The following is a 9,442-nucleotide window of genomic DNA, read 5'->3' on the forward strand; positions in this document are numbered from 1 at the left end:
ATTTTGACCGCCCGGGCCAAGTCGGACCCAATACAAGACAAACACTTCTGATAGAGACTATGTTGAGAATGTAGAGGGAAAAGAACTTCACTTTGAGCCCCTTGTTTTCTTTAAGTACAGCGTTCTGAGACACTATAAAGTGGTATTTAGGTAGATATAACACTAGTCTATAGGTGTAAACACATTTAAAGATAGATCTGTGAAGTTTAAGATGATTTTGACAGCCCGGACCAAGTCGGACTGAAAACTTCTGACAGAGATTTTCTTAAGAAAATACAGTAAAAATGCTTGACTTTGAGCACCTTGTTTTCTTTAAATACGATGTACCATGACATTATAAAGTGGTATATAGGTACATATAACACTAATCTATAGTTGTAAACACATTTGAAGATACATCTGTGTGTTTAAATGTGATTTTGACCGCCCGGACCAAGTCGGACCCAACACAAGACAAACACTTCTGATAGAGACTATGTTGAGAATGTAGAGGGAAAAGGGCTTCACTTTGAGCACCTCGTTTTCTGTAAGTACAGCGATCTGAGACACTATAAAGTGGTATTTAGGTAGATATAATACTAATCTAAAGATTATAGATTATAGATTTATAGATGTGAATCTTTTTGAAGATACATATGTGAGTTTAAAGTTGATTTTGACAGCCCGGGCGAAGTCGGACCGAACACCTGTGTGACTGTTTAGAGGATAGGGAGAAGAGGTCTACTTTAACCAACGTGTCTGCTTTAAATACGACGATCAGTGACATTATAAAGTGGCATTTACTTATATATAGAACGTTCCTATAAATATAAACACTATGCGCACAGATGGAACGTTGTATCACGATAGCTAGAAGTATTTGATACGTTTCAAATCTTATTTCTTTTAATGCTCTTTTACATGTTACCAAGATCAGCAACGCTTACACACTGCTCCACTTTCTGGTTTTCAAGCGATTTACTCCGAATTACTTATTTATGGTGCACTTTTTAGTTTTGTGATTGTTCATTAATGTCATGTGTGTATGTAGCTGTGGGAACCACTGACACCTACTGACTCACCAACTCAACAATTACATGGGCAGCCCTACGACAATCCAGTCCTACACATATAGCTGTGGGAAGCACTGACACCTACTGACTCACCAACACAACAATTACATGGGCAGCCCTACAACAACCCCGTCCTACCGGTTCTGGAAAGTCCTCCTTCTGCAATGGCTTGAGATCAGCACTGAAGGATTCTGACACACCTGCCACCTATTACGCCGTTGGTAATATCGGCACCACACTAACTAGCAGGGTGTGTACTTTCTCATGAACAAATCTGGAATAATCCTAATTTCTCTTCACTGGTTATTTATTGATTATCGTTTTGTTTACATCGTAATACTAAGACAACTCCTCTGTCGCCATTGTGCTCTCTCGTGATTTTATGTAGGTATCAAACGTGTCCGTCGCAACTGATGCTTGCTTAAAAAAACACCCCTCACCAACTATACCGGTCAGTCGAAGTGTGCCTTTAAAAATAGTATACTAGTTTGTACCTTATCACGTTAATCATGTTCTTTGTTGCGTGTACATTGTTCAAAGTGTAAAACATACTAGGTGCCAGTGGATCCCACTTTTATCCCAAGCTTAAACTAAGAGCCTTGATGTTACAGTTCCAGTCTGCACGATACGGAGATCACTGGATTATTGACATGCCAGGAATATTTGAATCCAGTGATTTCAAAACGGAGAATATTGAAGCTATTACATCAGGCAAGGTTCGCTTTGATGACCAGGTAAGCACGACATAGTTTAATCATCGTAGTGGATAGGTTGTAGACAAATAGGTATGTATGTAAGCATTACTCACAATCTGGATTCATGTCCTTTTCTTTGTTTCAAGATAACTAAAACTCTGGAGGTGGAAGACGGCTAGATGTCATCATAAAATTAAGGGGAGAAGGTGGTAAGTTTAGACTAATGCCAGGACCGCAGGTCATGAAACAAAGTAAAATCGTTACTTTTTTGTACGTTGCTGCTGTTATAAGGCAATGTATTTTACTGTTAAACAATTATTGTAACTGTATTATGTCGGTTCTGTTGAAAATCGGTAGAAGCTCATTGTATTGCATTGTATTTGGACAATGATTAGTTGTCAGGAATGTTGTACTATTTAATGTCAGTTAGTGAGTTAAAATTTAACGTCCCATCCGCTATATTACGACCATATTGTGACGAGATAAAGTCAGACATTTGATAACAAAGAAATTCATACTAGTACAATACCTCTCGCCAACGGACAGTACAATAACTAGAATATCATAGATTTTAGTTAAAACTAGTTTGAGAGCATATAAAAGAATAAACTACGATTCAACAACACGATATAAGAACGGGTTATAGATCGCCAGCAACCAAATGTAGGACATCACAATAGGAACTGTGGGGATTTACACTGCTTCTGACACGTGAAGAGTGAGTGAGTGAGTTAATATTAAAAGTCACATCGGCATTGTTTCAGCCATATCGTGACTTGAGCAAGTTATGCATTTATATAATATCTTATGACCTGTCGTCGAAGGACAGCGTAAAAACTAGCAAAATATTACAGATTTCAATTGTAAAACTTGTTTTAGAACAATAAAATAATCAGATTATAACAGACGACACAATATAAAAATGGTCTATAGATCGTCAGCCACTGAAGGCAGACCACCATACTGGGGACCATGGGGACTTACAGTACCTTTGCTACCTGCATGGACCCTAGCAGGATTTACATCATACCCTCAGCAACTGGCGATTGTATGCAAAGTTAGCCACAAGTAAAAATATATATTATACGTTTAAGACACAAGTAGCCAGAAATATTCTTTGAATGACATGGACTTACAATATCCTCTCAGTGGGACAATAATTTTACACTACGTCAACCCCCTATGAGGATACGGCCAGTAACAAACTTAGATATAATTTTATTCTACCAATGTTTAAAAGGTCACTCATTTTATACAATATATTATCAAAATTTGTTAAACAATTCTATCTCTTTTAAAACCCCAATAACTAAATGAGAATTAAAATGATAAAAAAGATCCTTGCGAGATGATGATTTGAAATATTTATCCCTTGTGATGGCAAAATCAACACAGTCAAGCAAGACATGCTTGACCGTGATTCTCTCATCACAAGGTGTACACAATGGAGGATCTTCACCTTTCAACAAATATTCGTGAGTGTATTTGCTATGGCCAATACGACATCGTCGTATAATGACCTCCTCAAATCTGGACTAACAACCCAAGAAGGTATAACCGATATTTGGTTTAATTTCATGTAATTTATGGATACCTACTTGGGTGTCCCACTTCTTTTGCATCAGATCACGAATGTAAGATCTAATTACAGGTTTATAATCAGTGTATGGGATAAGAAGTGGTGTCACAGATTTGGTGAGTGCTGCTTTCGCAGCAGCATCAGCCATTGTGTTACCAGTGATACCAACATGGCTTGATAACCAACAAAAGACGATGTCGTACTGGCCAGTAGCAAGATCATTGTGTAGTTCTATTATTTCTCGTAAAAGTGGATGTTTAGAAGACATATTCTTAATTGCCTGAAGACAGGAAAGTGAATCAGAAAAGATAATAAACCGTTTCTGTTTAGATTGAGTATTTATATATTTGAGAGCAGTTAATATTGCCTGTGCTTCTGCTGTAAAAATGGAACTGTCATTCGGTAATCTAGACGATATCAGCATCTGCATATAAACTGTTTACGGGAGAAGTTCTGAGGGATCCAAGGCAGAGCCGTAGTCCTTGATGATGTATAGAATCCAGTATTTTTAGATTGCTTTTGCATGCGTCCCTATAAACAATGGAGCCGTAATCCAGTTTTGAACGGATGAGAGCTCTATGTAGTTAGAGGAGGGTCTTGAGGTCACCTCCCCACTTTGTATTTGAAACGACTTTTAACAAGTCAAGTGCCTTCAGGCATAAAGCTTTAAGGTATTTGATATGGGGTTTAAATTTCAAATGGCTATAAAAAATAAGTCCCAGAAATGTGTCTTCCTATGAAATGTTATATGTGTGCCATCAAGATATAGTACAGGGTCTTGATGTGGCTTATATTTTCGACCAAATGTATACAATTAGTCTTGGCTTTTAAAAAATTAAGCCCATTTTCCAGTGACCAATTTTGAATTTTATTTTATACATAACTGTAATTGTCTTTCAATTGAATGCCTATTTTTACCACAACAAAATATGTTAAATCTATCCACGAAAAGTGACCCATCTATAAAATCATTTAGATACCTCAGACAGGCTATTTATCTTAATACTAAATAGTGTAACAGCCAAGATACTGCATTGTGGGACACCCTGAGCCTGATTATAATGATCACACAGGGTTCAGCCCTCGCGGACCAGGAATTGTCTGCGAGTTAAAAAGTAAGAGGGGGCACGGGTGACCCAGTCGTCTAAGGCGCCGCGATTCGCTGTGCAGAGTTGCATCTCTTGGGCACGCCAGAAACCTATGATTGTGGGCTCGAATGGCGGTTCGCTCCGATTATGTTTCTAGGTTTGTCAGCACCACACCCGTGCTCGTGGGTTTCACCGTCTGAGACCTGCATCACTTCGGGCTTTCCTCCCACATTAAGCTGACACGCCATGATATACCTGGAATAATGTTAAAAAAGCAGCTTTAAACCCAACTCACTCACTCACTCACAAAAAATTGGATATAAATTGAGGCAAACGGCCTCTCAATCCAAAATCTCCTAATGTAAGCCCCCATGATCCCCAGCGAGGTGCGTAGCTTTGGTTACTGGTGGCCTATAGCCTGTGTTTTAAAACTGTGTATATAATATTGTTATGCTCGATTATTAACTTGCTTCCGTCGCTATATGGCTGAAATATTGCCGATGCGACATTAAATTTTAACTCATTCACTCACTCAATCCATAATCATGTAAATCCTTTAAAATACCGTGGGTCCATGTAGTTTCGTAAGCTTTTTTCTAAATCGAAAAAGATAGACACTACTTCGGCTTTTACGAAAACCACATTGAATATTTATGATGAAATTATTGAATTCCAAGTACCATGTCAACCTATTGTTGACCATGCCGTTCCATGGTTTTGCAAACGCAGCTAGTTAATGAAATGGGTCGGTAATTTAGCTTGCCCAAGGGCAGAATGAAGCTCATGAAGAGAAAATACTTCATTTTAATCTTACCCATTATCTGCATCAAAATTAATAGTATTCTTTTCCTGTTGTTTATGGTATTTTTTTGGAATTGAGGAACATAGTTAGATGAAGAAGAATGTTTAGCTAAAGTTTCACAAAGTTTATTAGCAATATCTCATTCATCAGTTAACAATTCATTCCCATTTGGATTGGTTGGTGGGTTTGTTGTTTAACGGCGCACTCAGCAATATTCCAGCTATATGACGGCGGTCTGTAAATAATCGAGTCTGGACCAGACAATCCAGTGATTAATATCATGAGCATCGATCCACGCAATTGGGATCGATGACATACATCAACCAAGTCAGCGAGCCTGACCACCCGATCCCGTTAGTCGCCTTTTACGACAAGCATAGTCGCCTTTTACAGCAAGTATGGGTTGCTGAAGACCTATTCTACCCCGGCGTGTTCACGGGCCTCCCATTTTGATGATGGTGGATACCAGATTTAGATACCTTACCTTTGATATTTTAATCAAAACAAGCATTCTTTTCCTGCTGTTTATGGTATTTTTTTGGACGCAGGATATGACTTATTATTTGTCACTTTTTGTGGCACATGACAACGGACTTTTGTCAACTAAACACGTCTTCGTGCAATATTGTCTTTCGCACTTTTAACAGATGCACTCAATTTGATGCATGAGCTTTTAAAGTGGTGATCCTTACCAAACGTTTAGTAGTATAATTGTTTTCATTCACGAGAAAGCAAAATCTTTTGGATACGTACATGTAGTAGATCCAGAAATTGACATCTTAAATATGTATGTATAAAATTATTGTCAAAGTGTTGAAGACAAAATGTCAAGGTCACTCCTTTTGGAATAAGTATTAACACATGATCAGTGGTATGTGTTGTTGTTTGTGATGGTCATTACAGTATACTATAGAGTCTGTTCTTGTGTAATTCCGCCTGTACCGATTAAATGTATCGTGTTTCAGCCCTGTCCTACCACCTGGTGCTGACTCACCTGGATGAGTGTGACCCACAGTCCAAGGACCCAGATAACATCCCTAACCTGTACAATTCACCTCTAGTACAGGAAGCAGTGAAGAACATGTCAGAACAAACTGGCATTCCACCATACTCCATCAGCTATGTCAAGAATTATGTGACGGAAACAGAAACAGACACCAAGACCAAGCTGCTTCACTTGAAAGCTCTTGACAGAATCCTCACCTCTGCAGCTGACCAAGTGGAGAAGATGATAGATTTAAAACTTCAGTCGAGCATGTATGATGATGCCCCTGATGCCTAGGAGAGAAAGCTGCATCTGCCGGCTGAGATATGTTCGTCCGCTGTGGTATATATTTCTGCCCAGCGAATGTAAAACCATGCTCTGTTATGTAAATAGAGGCGCTCGCGCATTATATTAATTAGTGTTCTTCACCATGGACATTATGATGTCTTGAAATATTGAGTAAAAACGAATACGTGCATGGTATTATCAGAAGAGAAAGGAAACAACATATTGATATTTTCAATCTTTAAACTCAACAAGACAGTTGTGAATACAAAACTTCGACCAAACACATATAATTACGAAAGGATGTGATGTTTGTGACAAAACATTCTAAACTCTGGAGTACATCAAATGTAAATAGATAAACAGTTTGTAACGTTACAGAACTACTATGCGTTGGAAAATAAATCACCAGTTTGACCGGTCAGGCAATTTAAGTCACAATAAACAACACTTCGACAACCAGTAGGTAGTCTAATTTGATGAGAGTAGTATTTGTAGGTTGTGACGTCTTGTGATGATTTGTAGTTCTGCTTCAGTCAATGTTCTCGTGCATGCGTATGAAATAAATGTGCACCATTTAGATTATTCTCATTTATTCACGCTCTCTGCAACATATTCTCCTGATATGCTTTTACACCTTATTCATTATGGCCAAACTTCTTAAGACATTAGACTGAGCGAAAGCAGTTTCAGAAGAATGGAGATACACTGTCCATGTCACATGCGGTTTCGGCTCCGCATTATTACACCTCGACCTACAACTGTCGGAGTATATAGTATATGGATTCTTTTCCAGCTAGGGTTCAAGTGTCCATACTAATAGGAGAGGTGCAGTGCAAAGTTTGATTTTAATATTTTTATTTTCTGAAACATCATAGCTATTGTTCGTTTTTTTAAACTTAGAATTCATTTCTATACCAATTGGAGAACTGTAGTGAAAGTTTGGTTTCGATAAGTGGATTTTCTACGAAAATGTTTTGTACTTTGAAACACGTTGGAGTCGAAGTCGTGGGTACTAGTGAGCCTTTTGCCTTGATCCTTATGGTAGCCACGAATGATGTATAATGTGTTCATGTATTAATGTTTAATGTATTAATGTTTAATGTGACACTATTCATAAAAGATGAGTGCATTCATGAGTGTATTCCAAAAGTCTTCTTTCTTCATAAATGAGGAAAATAGGTGATTATTACGGCATGTACATACAATTTCACTCCATGAATGAGTAGTAACGTTGCTGTTTACAAGACAGCGAGAAATAACCATGATTCATGATTACATGCTGTTGTATCTTGACAACTGATGGCTACGATCTTTCTTGTAACTAACGGGATTTTGTATTAGAAGACTGGAAGTGTTAACGCAAGTATTAAACATGTTTTGAGTATTTGTTATTGGGATTGTGTCAACGTGAACTGTTTTCTCTTCTATGCTTATCTATGTATGTATGATTTTACCTAATTCTACCTTTCTTGTTATAATCACATTATGTATTGCTGTAGTTTGTCGTGTTGGCTTGGTGTATACTTGTTCTTTCAATAAATACCATTAGAAAAATGTGTGATACGTGTTGAACATTAACACTCGCGGGAAATTATTTGCAGGCGTTACCTTTCCGAGTTGAAAATATTTGAAATCAATGGAACAGGGGAATTAGGGAATTTCATTGACATCATTTTGGTCACTGATGGATCAATTATTTAAAATTCTTAGACATGCCCACTAGGAAACATTGTGAAAGCTCTACTTAGGCCATCGTTGTTGTAGCCTTCGTTCTAACACCAGTGATATTATGAACAATCCCGTCTGTGTCTCAGAACACACACAATACATCCCTCATTCTAAAACCACTGTGCTGTCATGAACTGTCCCGTCTGTGGATGTATCAAGACACACCCAATACATCCCTCATTCTAAAACGACTGTGATGTCATGAATCGATATATCAAGACACAGCCAATACATCCCTCATTCTAACACTCCTGTGATGACATGATCTATCCCGTCTGTGGATGTATCAAGACACATCCAATACATCCCTCATTCCAACACTCCTGTGATGACATGAACTGTCCCGTCTGTGGATGTATCAAGACACATCCAATACATCCCTCATTCTAACACTCCTGTGATGATATGAACTGTCCCGTCTGTCGATGTATCAAGACACACCCAATACATCCCTCATTCTAACACTCCTGTGATGACATGAACTGTCCCGTCTGTAGATGTATCAAGACACACCCAATACATCCCTCATTCTAACACTCCTGTGATGACATGAACTGTCCCGTCTGTCGATGTATCAAGACACACCCAATACATCCCTCATTCTAACACTCCTGTGATGACATGAACTGTCCCGTATGTGGATGTATCAAGACACACCCAATACATCCCTCATTCTAATACTCCTGTGATGACATGAACTGTCCCGTCTGTGGATGTATCAAGACACACCCAATACATCCCTCATTCTAACACTCCTGTGATGACATGAACTGTCCCGTCTGTGGATGTATCAAGACACAGCCAATACATCCCTCATTCTAACACTCCTGTGATGACATGAACTGTCCCGTCTGTGGATGTATCAACACACACCCAATACATTCCTCATTCTAACACTCCTGTGATGTCATGAACTGTCCCGTCTGTCGATGTATCAAGACACACCCAATACATCCCTCATTCTAACTCTCCTGTGATGACATGAACTGTCCCGTCTGTGGATGTATCAAGATACACCCAATACATCCCTCATTCTAACACTCCTGTGATGACATGAACTGTCCCGTCTGTGGATGTATCAAGACACACCCAATACATCCCTCATTCTAAAACGACTGTGATGTCATGAACTGTCCCGTCTGTTGATGTATCAAGACACACCCAATACATCCCTCATTCTAACACTCCTGTGATGACATGAACTGTCCCGTATGTGGATGTATCA

General features: G+C 38.6%; 1 long non-coding RNA gene across 1 annotated transcript; it reads left to right on the plus strand.

The window, feature by feature from the left end:
• The first annotated feature begins 1,152 nt into the window (after positions 1 to 1,152).
• On the plus strand, positions 1,153 to 8,047 carry LOC125372514. Its single transcript, XR_007218169.1, has 4 exons — positions 1,153 to 1,302; positions 1,664 to 1,786; positions 1,894 to 1,956; positions 6,182 to 8,047. It is a non-coding gene; the product is annotated as an uncharacterized LOC125372514 (long non-coding RNA).
• The last annotated feature ends 1,395 nt before the right edge of the window (positions 8,048 to 9,442 follow it).

Source organism: Haliotis rufescens, unplaced genomic scaffold, assembly GCF_023055435.1.
Source record: "Haliotis rufescens isolate VD_foot unplaced genomic scaffold, xgHalRufe1.0.p SCAF_41, whole genome shotgun sequence".
Taxonomy (NCBI): domain Eukaryota; kingdom Metazoa; phylum Mollusca; class Gastropoda; order Lepetellida; family Haliotidae; genus Haliotis; species Haliotis rufescens.